The following is a 16,208-nucleotide window of genomic DNA, read 5'->3' on the forward strand; positions in this document are numbered from 1 at the left end:
TTATTTAACACTTTGATTGATAATTCTAGATTCTTTACAACAAGTAGTGAACACTTGTTGAATTGAAATTTAACACAATTGACTAACCATATCTCAATAACCTAAATGTCTGACTTTATTTCTAATTTTGGAATATTGATAGTACTTTTTTCTTTGACTTTTTTTGCTATATATCTTTTCTGTCCCTCTTTGTATTGAGCTAACTTTATTTTTTAATTTTTTTTTTATTTGTACCTTCCCTTTGGCTGGTGTGTGTATGTGTGTGGTGGAAGGGGTTCTGTCAAAATAAGTTTCAATGTGTAAAAGTAGCACTGATACTTTGAAGAATATTTGAGAATATGAAAAGATATTGTCATAATATCTTAAGAATATTACTTGTGCTTAAATTTCAAATGCTACAGTATATAGATATTCTGTGTTATGCACAATTCTCTAATAAATAATTAATCTTATTTCCAAACCTGCTCAAGAGAAATCCTTACTGGTTAATATTTCTATGTGATTTTGAAATAGGATTTTGAAGTGATTTTGAAGTTTGTTTACTGTGTAAAAATCATTGCTTCAACCAACAGTTTGAATGAATCACTAGGGGAGATGCCCAGTCTTTAGTGTGTTTTCTTTTCCTTGTATAGGGTTAAACAAATATTCTAGAAGACAACACAAACAAAGAAAAGAAAGCTATTTTGTTTGCTATCTCTCCTTTGTGTTTTTCATTCTTTCTCCTTTATTAATGATTTGAAAGAGTTTTTTTTTTTTTTATCAATTTTCTTGTTTGTATTCCAATTCTCAGCCTGGTTCCTTCCTAATTCACACTCCCTTGCCTCTCCAATTGTGTGCAATTTTGTCATGTACTTCCCTAATATTCTTTCATGTGCAGTTTTCTATTGGAGAGTGATCTGTTCAAAACTGCCTCCCTTTCCTAACAGCTAACAACTGCAAGTGGCTTCATAGATTGGAGTGGATTGTCCTCCCAACTAACCTCACTGTCCTGAGATATAGGCTGGATTGAGTGAATACAGGTTTTATACATTCTTTCACAATCCATGTATTCCTAAGCACAGCTGTCATGCTCTGTCCTGAAGATTTTTTTTTTTTATACTCATCTGTCAATGGCATATTCTTATGCTCTTTTTGTGCTACCAGTTACAATGATTTGGGTTTTTAGTATGCATGCTCCCTTTAATCCTAAGAATTCTGAGCTGGGCAATGATGGCATACACATTTAATTCCAGTACTCAGGAGGTAGAGGCAGATAGATCTTTGTGATTTTGAGGCCAGCTTGGTCTACAAAACTACACTAAGAAACTCTGTCTTGAAAAACAAAACAAAAAAGACCAATACTTCCAAAGACTTGTATTCTCTGCATCTTAGCTAGCTGTGAATCACTGTGTTAATCACCATCTTTGGCAAACAGAAGTGTCTTAAATAAGTGATGAGACATATATTGGTCTGTGAATGTAAAAGCAAGTCATTAAACATCAGCATAATACAGTGTCTAATTAGCAGCAAAGTATCAGTAAGTTCTTTTCAAGTGTCCATGACCTGTCTGCTTATAAACTCCTAAGTCAATGATACTCTTACTAATGAGTTTCATTCTCTGGAGCAAGAACTCTCTTCCCTCCTCTGACTCCTACAGTGTGCCTACTTCCTTCCTCAGGGCTCTACAACCAACAAGGTAAGGGACCCGATGGAGCCCTCCAATGTAGATTCTATGCATTATGTCTGGCAGGGGATCTTTGCACCAGCTTCCATCTTCTGATGGAGGAAGCCTTTCTGATGACAACTGGATAAGGCACTGGTCTATGAGTATAGTAGAGTATCATTAGGAAACATTTTATTGATTTTTTTCTCCAATAATGTTTGGTTATCACTGTGAAATAATCTTTCTGTGAATATGTATTGCTCTAGTTGGTTAATAAAAAGCTGACAGGCATCTTGGCAGGCATGTAGGCAGGAAAGACAAACTGAGAATGATGTGAATGAGGCATAGTGAGATGAGATTACAGCCAGCTGACCAGCATTTGTAAATAAATGAGGTAACAAGCCATGAGCCTTGTAGCACATCATAAAAAATGAATATGTGTTAACTTTGAATATTATGAGCTAGTTAGGAGTAAGTCTGAGCTATTGGATGAACATTTAAATTTAATATAAGCCTCTGTGTAATAATTTGGAAGTGGCTGCCAGGATGGAAAAACTCTGCCTATAGGTTATAGCCTTGACCTTCTGGCCATCTATACAGTGTCAGGCATGGGCTCTATCTTGTGGCAATGACTTCAAGTTAAAACAAACATTGGTTTTCCACTCCCACAAGTTCTATGCCACCATTGCTCCAGCACTTCTTGCATCCAGGACAGATTGGAGGTGGGGTGTTGTTTTGGATGAGTTGGTGTCCAGGTTTTCTTTCAATAGCCTGAAGATGATCTTTTTGCAACAGAGACTAGAAAAAATCCATAGTAGCTTGAGCGGTCTATGTTAAATGAGCTGTGTGGAAGTTGTTCTCAATGATGGAGCCCTGCTCTGTTTTAGAGAGCAACATTCTATCCTAGAACCAGCCTGGATTCCTTAGGAATCTTCATAGTACCTCCTTGGCCAACAGTTCTACCAAATGCAATCCAATTATGCCCCTGGAAGCCTTGCTTAGCTACAAAAGATGGCCAGTCCAGATGCTGGATCCTTTATCTGTAGGAGTTCTGACTAGGTTCACTTGCATAGATTCAAGGAAATTTCTATTATACACATTTCCACAATGCCTCCAAATGACTCCAATTCCAACTGTCTCTTCCAGCAGTATTTCTTTCCACCCCTATCATCCCTCCTGCCACATTTCTCAATCTCTCTGAGTCCTCCTTCATAATCTGTTCTATTTTCCATTATCAGGGAGACGCATGCTTCTCCACTATAAACCTCCTCTTTACTTAACTTCCCTGGGCCTGTGAATTTTAGGTTGAATATCATTTACTTAAAATCTAATATTCACTTATAAGTGATTTCCCAACATATTATTCTTTCTGGTCCAGTGTTACTTCACACAGGATGATATTTTTCTAACTGCATCCATTTACCTGTGAATTTAATGAGGTTATTTTTTTAACTTGCTAGTAATATGACATTGTCTAAATGTACCAAATTGTATCAATGTATTCTTCAGTTGAAGGACATCTAGGCTGTTTCTAGTTTCAGAATATTATAAGTAAAGCCACAATGAACATAATTGAGGATATATCTTTGTGGTTAAATGGAGGGTCTTTGGGGTATATGTCCAAGGGTGTTATTCCTGGGTCTTGGGATAGATCAATTAGCAGTATACTGAGAAATCACTATATTGATTTCCATAGTGACTGTACAAATTTGCACTCCTATAAGAAGTGAAGGAAACAGAAGCAGACACCCACTTCTGTACACTGAGCCAAACTAGAATTCACATGCAATGAGGGAGGAGTGATAAGGAAAGGGAAACAAAACCAGGCTACAGAAACCCCAAGAGACAGCTGACCTGGAAAGGGGGAATCTCATGAACCCCCTGACTCATAGCTGGGAAACAAGCATTGGACAGACTCTGACCCCCTGAACTTGGGTCTCTGTTAGAAGGCCTGACTATCTAAGGGACCTCTGAAAGTGGAACCAGGATGTACGCCTGGTGTAGGAATGGACTTTGGGACAATGTTGGGATTTTAATGGGATTGCATTGAATCTGTAAAATGCTTTTGGCAAGATTTCCATTTTTACTATGTTTATACTACTTATCCAAGATCATGGGAGATCTTTCTATTTTCTAATATCTTCTTTAATTTCTTTCTTTAAAACCACAAATTTCTTATATAAGTCTTTCACTTGTTTGGTAAGCATAACCCCAAGATACTTTATGTTGTTTGTGGCTATTGTAAAGGATGTGTCTTTGATTTCTTTCTTAGCTCTTTATCATCTGAATAAAGTAAGACTACTGATTTTTTTGAGTTTATCTTGTATTCTGCTAGTTTGCTCTAAGAGTTTTCCAACTGTGGGAGTTCCCTGATACAGTTTATTGGGTCACTTATGTAAAGTATCATATCATTTGCAAATAGAATAAGTTTAACTTCTTTTCAATTTGGATCCCCTTGATTTCCTTTTGTTGTCCAATAGCATTAGCTAGAATTTCAAGTAAAATATTGAAGAGATATGGAGAGAGAGGGTAGATTTTTCTTGTTCCTGATTTTAGAGGAATTGTCTTAAACCTCTCTCCATTCATTTTGATGTTGGCTGTTGGTTTACTGTATATTGCGCTTATTATGTATAAGTATGTCCTATTATCCCTAATCTCTCCAAGACCTTTATCATGAAAGGGTGTTGAATTTTGTCGAAGGCTTTTTTAGCATCTAGATACAGAAGAGAAGTCCTCATCCCTACTTCAAACACATGACAGATTTAGATGATCCCTACTAAATTGCATCACCCTACATGTGGAGTAGGGGGGTGAGGTTGGGAAGGGAGGGTGGTCAGTGTATGTGAGGTGTTAGAGAAGGAAAGAGGGAAGGACGGAGGAAGGGAGGTAGGGAGAGGAATTGAATCAATATGTAAAATAAAAAATAAACTAAATAAAAATATAGATATAATAAATATTTCAAAAAACACATGAGACATTTTATAACATGCAGAAACATACAGAAACTATTTCCATAATTAAAAATGTAGGGAGCACATTAGTCTTTGTAATCCTAGCTATTTCTGGACCATAGATCATATCCATTACTTTTTCCCAAAAGTAATATTTTTTATAAATGATTGGGGAATTTTATAAAATGTACCCCAACACTCTTGTTTCTAATTTTTCCTAGGTCCACCCTCCCACATTTGCATCCTGCTACACACACACAGACACATAAAACAACAACATCAACAAGTCCAATTTATATTACTTATATACTTAGTGAGCATTGCTAAACTACCAGTACCAAGCCCCTAATAGAAAATTGAGTCTTACCCATGCCCCCTGCCAGAAGCTATCAAATGTAAAAAGCTAGGCTTCAAAATCTTTTTCACAACTAGTACTCTTTTATAGCTTCTTCTCTGAACTTCTTTCTTTATTTTTCTGTTGATAATGTTTGTCACAGAAGACATCAATGTCTTTCATTCTCATTTATAAGTCTGCAGTCATTGATACTACTGCAAGGGAAGTTTTCTTGAACATTACAGACAGTGGCAGCATGGACTTCCACATGGTTTCCTGTGGCATCTTGAGAAATGGACAATAGTCATGTTCCTGGCAGCTGCCCAGACCACAGACATCAACATGGACATATGGGCCATTGACATCAACATGACAACTGGTAGCAGCATATAGATGTTACGGGTACGGTTTTTCCGCCTGTCGCCGCCCGGTCTTGTCCTGCCGCCGCACCAGCCCCAAATAACACACAGAGACTCTGTATTTGATATTATGCTATTGGCCAGGTACTACTTTCTTATCGGCTAGCTCTGCCTTAGTTATTAACCCATTTGTGTTAATCTATGTATGTCCACGTGTTCTTCTTACCGGGAGCCGGCTGTTGCATACTGCTTTCTTCAGACTCTCCATCTTGACTCCTCCTTCCTACTTCCTATTTCCTCCTTATCTCCTAGTCCCTCCTATCTTCCTTTCCTATTGGCCAACAGTGCTTTATTATTGGGAAAGGTATGGTTTAGATGGGATATAGGTAGATTAGCCTATTTTCTTGAGAATTTGAGTAAGAATGAGATAGTATTTTACAGCTTACATTGTTGTGTATTCTTATGTGGTAAGCTATGTAAAATTAAGTTTATATTTTGTTATATTGTGTTAAATATTTCCACTTACAATGTTTTATGCACATTATTTTTTACCATATTCTATGTATGTATACTTTTCTTGTATTCAAGACATTTTGTATATTGATACTTGGGATATTTATCTTGCTGCCCTTTATAGTTCTACCTCTTGTCTTGACACTTATACTCTACCTCTATTTTAGGGATTTACATGTAGGTATATGTAAATAGTTATATTGTTTAAGTATTTGTTCCTGCTTTACTCAGGAAAGTTTTAATCAGTCTTTTTAGCTATGTTCCCGAGTATTACAGATTATCTTCAATCACATTTCCTGTACCTATGAGATTAGTCAGATATAGATGCTTAATCTTCAATCACTTCATAGACATACAGAACATGGCATTTAAATGTTTTAATATTAGTACTCCACTGACATGAGACATTGTTGCTCCTGACAGCACCGTGCACTTTCCCGAAAATATGTTGGACACTGTTGTTGCTCCTGCTGGAGTTCAATCTCGCCTCAGCTGATGGCCTGTTGGGCATAGAATTGCCCCCACCTTGACCACTGATTTGGACATGCAGTCCTATGTGCTTGCAGGAGACAAATATAGAAGACTGCTTGACCTTGACAAGTCAGGGTAAGACAGCCATTCTACCTCCCTGCTGTTGTTGTGGTCTGTCAAGTTCTCTTGGCCTTAGCCAAATCTGGGTGTACCAACGTTGCTGTGAGACCTAAGGTGACTCTTCAGGTGGCTTGCTGTTTCTGTCCTTGCTGCACCTTTTGGAAGTTTCCATCCACATTTCCTGTCTATCTAGGACTAGATATGTAGGTCATTTTGTTCTCGATTTTCCTTTTCTTAGAGCACACTTGTTATTCACTGTTTTGTATATAGTTTTGTATTAAGCCTAAATCTTTTCTTTAGACTAAAAGGGGAATTGTAGTGAGATAGTTCTTCTGTGGCACTGACCACGCCCACTGGGGGTGGAGCCATGGGCGGAAGTGATCTGTGGAAGGAGGTCGGAGGGGCTCTCTCTTTCTGGCGTGACTCAGACAGGAGAGGATCAGGTTAAATTTCCTGGTGTTCATCTGTCTAGGTTGTAAGTTATTTCTCCCTGAATAAACATCTATCCGGCCTATTTGTTTATCCTGATCCTTATTTACCGCGATATATAGATATTATCATGGTCTCCAGAGGCAGGAAATACTGACCAGAGAAGTCTTTCAAGGAGTCTTAAACCAGAGAATAAACCATTCTTTGTCTTGAATATCTTGTTGTTGCTTAGAGTAAGGTTGATTGCCTAGTTGGGGAACATGTACAAGGGTAAGACCTGCATGAGCTCCAGGTTGCTGAATACTGCCTTGTGCTCAGGTACCTGTACCTTGGTACCTCAGACATTGACATCAAGTTTGAAGCCAATGGTCATTGCTGTGCCCTCTGCTTTCATCCTCACAGCAGAACTAGTAGCATTGTGAATGGCACTGGCCTAATAGACAGTGACAGAGCAAGGTGGGCCCGAGGTGGTTCAAGCCTTCTGGTGGTGTAATGACATGCTTCTAGGCCATGACAGCCTCCTTTGTCTATTGGGACAACACTTCTATATCTGTCATTGTCACCCATGTTTTTAGCTATGTTTCTTTCTGTTGTTCACTACTCATCCCAACATCTGGTTTTTCCAGTTCCATAAAACCACTTTTTAAAAGCATCTTCTCATACGTTCTGCCTTTTTTGTCATTGTTCTTGAGATACTGCATGCTCCATTAACTCATCCTGGGCTGCCTTGTTTCCCTGGGAAGCCTCTGTGCATCTCTTAAACTCCATGGAGTTGCCCCATGGCCCTACATTTGCTGGAACCTCCTGCCATTTTGAATTAATAGTCCACTATGGCCATTTCTTTTTAAATCAAAATATCATTGTCTCTATTAACAGAAATCAATTTTTCACAACTTTTGTTAGAGAAACACCTTTTCCATACAAATGAAGTTAATATGTATCACTAGATAATTTTGCTTTAACTTACAAGTAGATTCCTACATTATGTGCTGATTAACATCAATAATATATTTAGAACATTTAATGACACAGTACAAGAAATTCCCATTAAAAATAAAAGTAATTAGAATATAATTTAACATTATTCATAGGGCCTTGATTTGGGGGAAGTGGCTGTAAATCCATGTTTCCCTCAATAATGTAATCCTTAGCAGACTAAATTTCTTCACTCTCTCTGCCTTCTAATAACCTCACTCCTCTCTGTCCCTGAAGTGCCTTCATCTTAATATTCCACAAGGCATGATCTTGTCTTTTCTTGGATATATTTGTTTGCTATTTGAATGATTATGACAAAACTATGGCAAATAATGTAATAGAAAACTTAAAAATATGAAATGCCTGAAATTTTTGCCATGACAGTTCAGAGAGAAATATTTAAGATTCAACTGCACCACATCAAAGTCAGCAGATAACTGTGTGCTAAATTTCGGTTGTAGTTCTTTAAAAACTGCCCAACCTGTGTTCTAATTACACAATCAAGTACCAGAAATTTCCTTATTGGGTCTTTGAAATTCATCAATTCACCCCTGGAATGAAAAAAGACACCCGGATAAAAGCAAGAAAGGTTTGTTCATGTTACTCTGTAGGTGAATATAGTCTGATAGACAGTGCATCTTTATAAAAATTAACAGAGCCAACTACTACACCACAGGAAATTAAAAACTTTAAATGTATTTTAATTTCCCAATATGTTTAAATATGTTTTAGTTCATACTGACTTCTAAAACTAATCAGTGTAAAAACAATGGTCAGTGGGGGAATAACCAAAAGTGCCTTCATGTAGGAGACAATGTAGATGATGATAATCAATACATGGATATTGGAATGTGAAGCCATCTATCAAAATAGTTAACTTACTACATTGCTCATTTTTCTAAGCAAACTCAGACATTACTATTTAATAGAACCTAAAAGCATTTTAAAATTTGTTGGCTAATTGATTTTCAAGCACATATTTTGCCATCATCATTCCAGATGAATGTTGAGGTCTTACTTTGGTGGGCAGGAAGTTTCTTCATTAAGAAAAAGTGTAATTTTACACACCCACAGATAATGTTCTAGCCCTCTGGTACACTAGTCTGTGAATCACAAGGAGTCCAAGTTTTCCCATTACAGAACTTAAATCTTTTCCAGCCCTTCTCGGAACTATCTAATGCCAGAAATCAGATCATATGGAGTATGAGGGCAGATGGGCGATGTAGTCTGACTATTATAAAGTTCCAAAAACTTCCAAAGAGGGATTCTCAAGATGGATCAAATATTGTGCAATACAATAATTTCTGTAATAACCAGAATACTTACAATACTTCTATCCTCTGAAGCTATTTTCTTAATTGCTATTTTCAAATAGTGTCTACTGCCTTTCCCAATCGTCTAAATGTTTTGTGACAAATAAGAATTCTAATACCTTTGAAGTATATAATATTATAAGATATAATATGATTTTTCACATCCCGATGCTGTGGGTAAGACATGGGTCAAATCATAAAGCCCTATTGCTGCATTTGATACATAATTAAAAGTGCAGTGTACTACGAAATGCATCTTTAAATATTTTGAGTCATTCTTTTAAAATGTAATGAGGCTAGAAAATGTCTCTTATTCTGAAGACAAGAGACCAAGGGAAGGGATTTTTCCAAAGATGTTTAGATGAGCAGGGCATACTGCTGTCCGCCTGCCTTGCATAGGTTCTGATGCAGCAGTTAAGACAGACATATCTGAAAGGCAAGGAGGGGTTCATTGCCAACACAAAGCATTACATAGTGTATATTTGTTTATATTTAAGTTAGTAATTGAATAAACTGTAGGTCATTGTTATAAAATAATTGATGTGGCTTCTTCCATCAAGTCTGTTACTCATCTATGCTTATCCATTAACGTTAAGATAGGGAATCCAAGTGCAAGCTATTCTGTGTAAACTATAAATATTTATGTTAAATATTCAAAAATGTTCACTATTTTGATAAACTTATAGACTATCAAGTGCTAGCACCATGCACAGTCTCTTGTGTATATTAGGTGCCAGATAAATTTTGCTAGATTTTAATTTGACTTACTTAACAAAATTCCAAATATATTTATACAAAACTCAGATAAAGGGTCTGAAGAGATCATTGTCCTGTTAAAACATGTACTGATTGCTTTGGTGGGGAACCTAATTTTGGTTCCCAGCATCCCACTTTGGTGTCCCCAACCTACTGAACTCCAACTCATTGAGAGTTGATGGTTCTTTGGTATTCCCAGAAACCCACACATATGTGTACATAAGTATACATATATGAGCGTAAAAGACAATAAAAAATTTTAAAAATATTTGATGCAGAACTTTTTTCTTCCCCAGTGTTCTTTCCAGCTAGCATCTTCTTAGTATTTGTTTGATACTCATAGAGATTTTTTAAACCTGAGCATAATTTATGTTACTATTTACAGAAGGGTAATATCCAACTTCAAAAAAGTAGAAGCTGCCCAACCAATCACTACAGGAGTTTTCATTGTTTTGTATTGGTAATATTCATGCCTTAGTGTTTTCTTATCTTTTCTGTAGCCTGTATAAGTACGTGTCAATAATATACTTTGGAAAATAGTGAAGAATTCTTTTGAAGATATCTCTGAAGCCACATATACCCTAAAGAATTACATAGAAATATTGTCACAGAGATCAAACAGATAACTGTCTCATGGGTTATTATTTTGTCTATCATGAGTTTAATTTTCCTAAGGTAACCACTGAAAAACATGCTCACAATGAGCAAATGATATCCCTTTAGGATTTATGTAAGTCACTTAGTCCCAATGTTTAAGTATCCCCTTAAGAAATTCACTGTGAGTTTCCATTTGTGCTGTGATATTTTCCTCAGTTGTCATCTCACTGGTTCCTGACAGTTCTTCAATACTAATGTACCACAAAGTTCATCTCATCAAAAGTCAAGATTTTTTCATATCTGTGTGTTACTTCAGGGTTAGAAATGGTGCTTGGTCTTTAGAATCACTTCTGTTACAAAATTTTATATTATATCTTTTACCCTGAAAATTTCTAACATGTTTTATTTTTGACTAACTGTTCAAGATAAAATCTTTGGTTACTATGTGATTTCTTATGAAGAACATAATAAATTGAGAAAGAATCTTGCTGAATGGTAAAAAAACAACCAAAAAACTCAAATACACAAAAAATATCATCTTCTATTTCTCATATCACCTGATTTTAGTAAGATAATTAGCATGAGCACAGAGCATTTTTGTGTGAGATATCAATGCTAATTGAATTTTCTGCATTAAGAACAGCAATTTTATCAAGGAAACATTTTCAACATTATTTATATTTAGAGCTTCATTCTCTTCACTAATATTGAGCAAGAAAAAATATTTCAGATTTGATTAGGAATAAATGATTTGTTCACATTGTAATTGAAGATCATTGGTTCTGGTCTTGAAAGCCATTGACCCCATAAAGGATTGAAAATAATAAAATTTTCTAATATAATTAGAAAAAAATATAAAAAGATTTTTGCCTGTAGACCATGTTAGTTTCCCATCACAAAAGGTCTGTAAATCCACACTTAGCTGTGAAAAAGAGTCATCCCATTGAATTGTAGGAATGGTTGAGTAATCTGTGATTCCTTCTGAGACTTTAGCTACAATACCTACCTCAAACTCTGCCTTTTTCCCCTCTCTTTATTATGCATATTAGTTAATATTATATCCTAGAAAACAAAGATAACAAACCTCCTTTTAGGATTGTCTAAGGATTTGAGTAGGTGAAATCATACAATTCAATGAATATACTATTTTACAAATAGTACATCTTCAACAATATAAACAATGGAAGATAATTCTTGGGGTAAATTTTTGTTCTTATTTTTCACTTCTTACATTCTAAATGCTTGAAATATAAACTGTATTGTTTTTATATAATTTTATCATTTTCTGATTCAAAATTTATTTATAATTTTAATAATTTTTGAGATTATAATAGTATTATCTCACTTTTCCCTTTCTTTTTTCTCTTCAAAATGCCTCCCCCAATCCCTTCCTTACTCTATTTTGAATTCATGGACTCCTTTTACATTTTTATTAATTATTGTTACTAGTGATGGTGGTATTTGTGTGCATGTGTGTAGGAGTATTCTTAAATACATAAATATGATGTAGTAATTCTGTATAACCCAACTTGTGTGTACATGTTTCCTATGGTGGCAATTTTGTATCAAATAACCAATTGTATTCTTCCCTCTGGAAGAATTTTTAGCTCCTCTCAACATTCATTACTTGACTTCAATAGCCATGTACATAGTAAATACATGCTCTATTTAAGTGTTAGGCACAATCAATAAATGACTCAGCATAGAGTGTTGTATAGGTGTTACTGACTGCTGTTTCTACAGGCCATCAAATGGATTCTTATCTACAGTAACAAATAACATTTGAAAATATAAAAATTTGCCTGTAAATATTATCTTTAAATATTTAATTACAGACACAGAATGTAGCTTGTGGAAAAATATTTGTTAGTTCCTAGGTAAAATCCATGCCCACCCTCTTTTTAAACTCAAAAAAAATTTGAATTAAGATTTGTTTCAAGTCTTTCATCTAGATTTCATCTAGAATTGCTATATTTCAGAGTACATTTATCTTCCTTGGTACATCAAAATGTGGGTTAGATAATTTGATAAAATATAATTTGTTTAATAGGAGTTAAACAGAAACCTCACTGAAAAGCACATATCCTGTTTGTAGTTAAGATTGACATTAGGTGATGAAAAAAGAAAATATGGAACACAATCGGCTGTCTAATGCCAAGTAGTCATCCCTAAAAACATTCAAACCAGTAATGTATTATGGACTGATTAAGTTGTATTTAGGAGTATTAAGAAGTACACTTATATATACACATATGCATGTGATAACAATTAATGAAAAAAGAAGCCATGAATGGGAAAGAGAGCAAGAAGTGATATATAGAATTTGCATGAATGGAAAGGAAAAGGAAGAGTGATGTCAGACAAGCAATCTGTCCACAAAAATTAGCATCATTTATTTATGTACAGTGCTCCAGTGAAAAGAAATCAACAAACAATGCAGTTAATAGTAGCAACAAATTAAATATTTATAATTTAGTTACTGAAATGCAATAATCATTTTTATAAAACAGTGATAAAGCACTATAGGAAACTGTGGCCTTTAATGACACTGGTTTTTGAATTTTTAATTTTGTTCACTCATTATTTATGTCAAAAATTTTATCAGAATTCTACCTGATAAATGTAAAAGTAAAATGTGAAAAGGAGATCCACTGAGAACCATTTAAGCACTGATGAAAGAAACTGAAAACAGAACTTCATGGAAACATATACTATGTTCATGGATTGCAAGATTTAATATTAAAATTATTAATACTTGTTCTAGTTTTGTAAATATCATGACCAAAACATTGTAGGGGATTATAGGTTTATTTCAGTTTACAGGTTACATTATATCACTGAGGGAATCAGGATAGGTACTTCAGCAAGAACTTGAAGCAGAGACCACAGAATATTATTATACAATTGTTCACACTGAGATATATATCCCAGTAACCCTTGCACAGAGAATGATACCACCCATAGTGGGCTGGCTTCTCCTACATAAATTAATGAAGATACTTCTCCACAGAGATGTCCTCATGCTAATCTTATCTGGGTAATCCCCCTTTTGAAACCCCCTATACAACTGACCAGAATGTGTCAAGTTAAAGTTAACTATGATGGTAATTAAGGCACTCTATAGATTCATTTCAGTCCTTACTAAAATTCTAAGGACAGAAATATTTTAAAAGTATAAAATCTTCATTTAAATAAACAAAGTAGACATGTAAACTGAACTAACAATCAAAATTTATGTTACACTGACTCAAAAATAAAGGCAATACCTAAAGTATTCATCAGTATGGTATTAATAAGCAACAAACAAACAAATCATATATTAAAGAGACCAAAATCTATACATTTACATAAGAAATAAGTATGTAAGATATACATTTAAAAAGATTGATTTGCTATTCCACAATGTACACATAAATGAGAGATGTAATATCATGTATTGTTAAATCCATCCAGAAAACTCCAAGTTAATAATAATCTCTGTGTGGGTAGTTCTTCCATTTCCTGAATACCAAAGATTGTAAATACTGAACGAAGTTCAAATACTTGACCTTTGTATAAGAATATAGCTTAATTATTTTGTGATAGTAAAGATAATTTTTGGAAATGATCTGTTGGTGATCCCAGTGGTGCCATAAACTGCCCAAGAAACACAACTGTCACCCACATCCACAGGACCTAGCTTGGTCTTATTATGGTTCTCCAGCTGTCAGTTTAGAGTGAATGAGCTCTCACTAGCTTGGGTCACCTATTTCCATCATGGTCTTGATCCTCTTGCTCATATCACTTCTCCTTCTCTTCAACTGATCTCTGGGAGCTGGGCCCAGTGCTTAGCTGTGGATCTCTGCATCTGTTTCCATCAGTTATTGGATGAAGGTTCTGTGATCACAATTAAGATAGTCATCAATCTGATTACAGGGAAAGTCCCGTTCAGGTACCCTCTCAAATAGTGTTTAGTTTTAGCTGGGGAAATTCCTAAGAAGCAGATATCTTGACTAAACAACGGTCTATAGAATAAGAAAGGATCTTCACCAACCCCACATCTGAAAGACAGCTGATCTACAAAATTTACAAAGAACTCAAGAAATTAGACATCAAAATACCAAATGACCAAAATAAAAAATGGGGTACAGATCTAAACAGAGAATTCACAACAGAAGAATCTCTAATTACTGAAAGACACTTGGGGAATTATTCAACATCCTTAGTCTGCAGGAAAATGCAAATCAAAACAATTCTGAGATATCATCTTACACCTGTCAGAATGGCTAAAATCATACTCCGTCACAATGGATAAGATCAAAAACCCAAAAGACAGCTTATTCTGGAAAGAATGTGGCGTAAGGGGAATGCTCTTCCATATTTTGTGATAGTGCATCTTGAAATTTAATAGGGGGATCATGGAGCAAATTAAAGGGAAAGCATTATTTATATGTTACATTAAAGATATCAAGGGGATAGACTGTGGACAAAGAGAATATACCTTATGAGTCCAAGTCTTTCAGAAATTGAAAATATTCAGGTTTTAATATATCTATTAGCTTATCAGTCATACCTGAGAACCAGAAAAAGAAAACAAAGAGGTAAAAATGAATGAAATTATACAGTTATCAATTTCAAGGAGAAGACATTTAAAAACTTGTTATGGTGTGCAATAGGTTATGTGAAAGGGTTATACAAAAGACTGTGAATAGGTAAAAGCTCTTAAGGTTGGTCTAAAGAGGTACTGATCTTCAAGGGGAAAGAGGGGGTTGACTAAAGAAATATTTTTTTTAATATTCTTACATATTCCAATCTCTGATTTGTTCCATTTCATGATTTCCATAGAGTGAGCACTTAAATGGTTTATGTAGAAGGGCATACCAATAAATAAAGTTGGTGAATAGACAAGTTGCTCACTATCTCAGTAAGGAACATTTACTTATTTCAAGCCACTATAGTAAATATATAAAGTCTGTTAATGTGAAAAATGCCTTGGAGGCAGCCACAACTTGGGTGAGGTTATGACAGTGTTGCCTGTGTCACAGCCTTTCCCAATGTGTTCCTGCATTTATATTCTTTGTCCTTCATTTGTGCATTGATCCTTGAGCCTCAGAGTGGGTGGTATAAAAATGGTCTCTTTAGGATGGAGACCTCAGCAATTGCGTTTTCTTAGCACTCTTGGTATCCAAGAATATTTAAATTCATAAAACTCTTCATTAATAAAATATGGTTTTCCAAATAAAGCCAGGAGTAGCACTTGACTATGAGGGTAAACATGGATATTTTGAAGGTACCATGATATTATAGCTGAATAATAGTAAAAGCCATAGGTCTCCATGCGGAAGTTCTGTGTATTCATGAATTACTGGGGAGGGACAGTCACTTTCAGCACCTCTTTATTCACTGAGGTATTCATCTGGGTTAATAGACAGTTCAATATCCACAGCCGCACAGATGGTTCATTTAAACTCAAATGTCTATAGATAGATAGATGGATGGATGGATGGATGGATAGATAGATATAGATAGATAGATAGATGAAATTGAGATTTTGGAATTTATGAAGGAATGCAGGTGAGTGTGTGTTACATTATATGGGATTGGTTCTATAGTAACCTGAATACATTTTCTACATGTGAAAAACTTGCCAAAGAGCATGTTCATCTAAAAAGGAAAGATGCATGGTTTCTTTCACCTCTGTGGAAAGGATATTGTGATTTTCATTGAAAACTATTTCAGCACTAGGAGTATTGAGTAAGTTAAAGTCAT

Source organism: Phodopus roborovskii, unplaced genomic scaffold (genome assembly GCF_943737965.1).
Source record: "Phodopus roborovskii unplaced genomic scaffold, PHOROB, whole genome shotgun sequence".
NCBI classification, from domain to species: domain Eukaryota; kingdom Metazoa; phylum Chordata; class Mammalia; order Rodentia; family Cricetidae; genus Phodopus; species Phodopus roborovskii.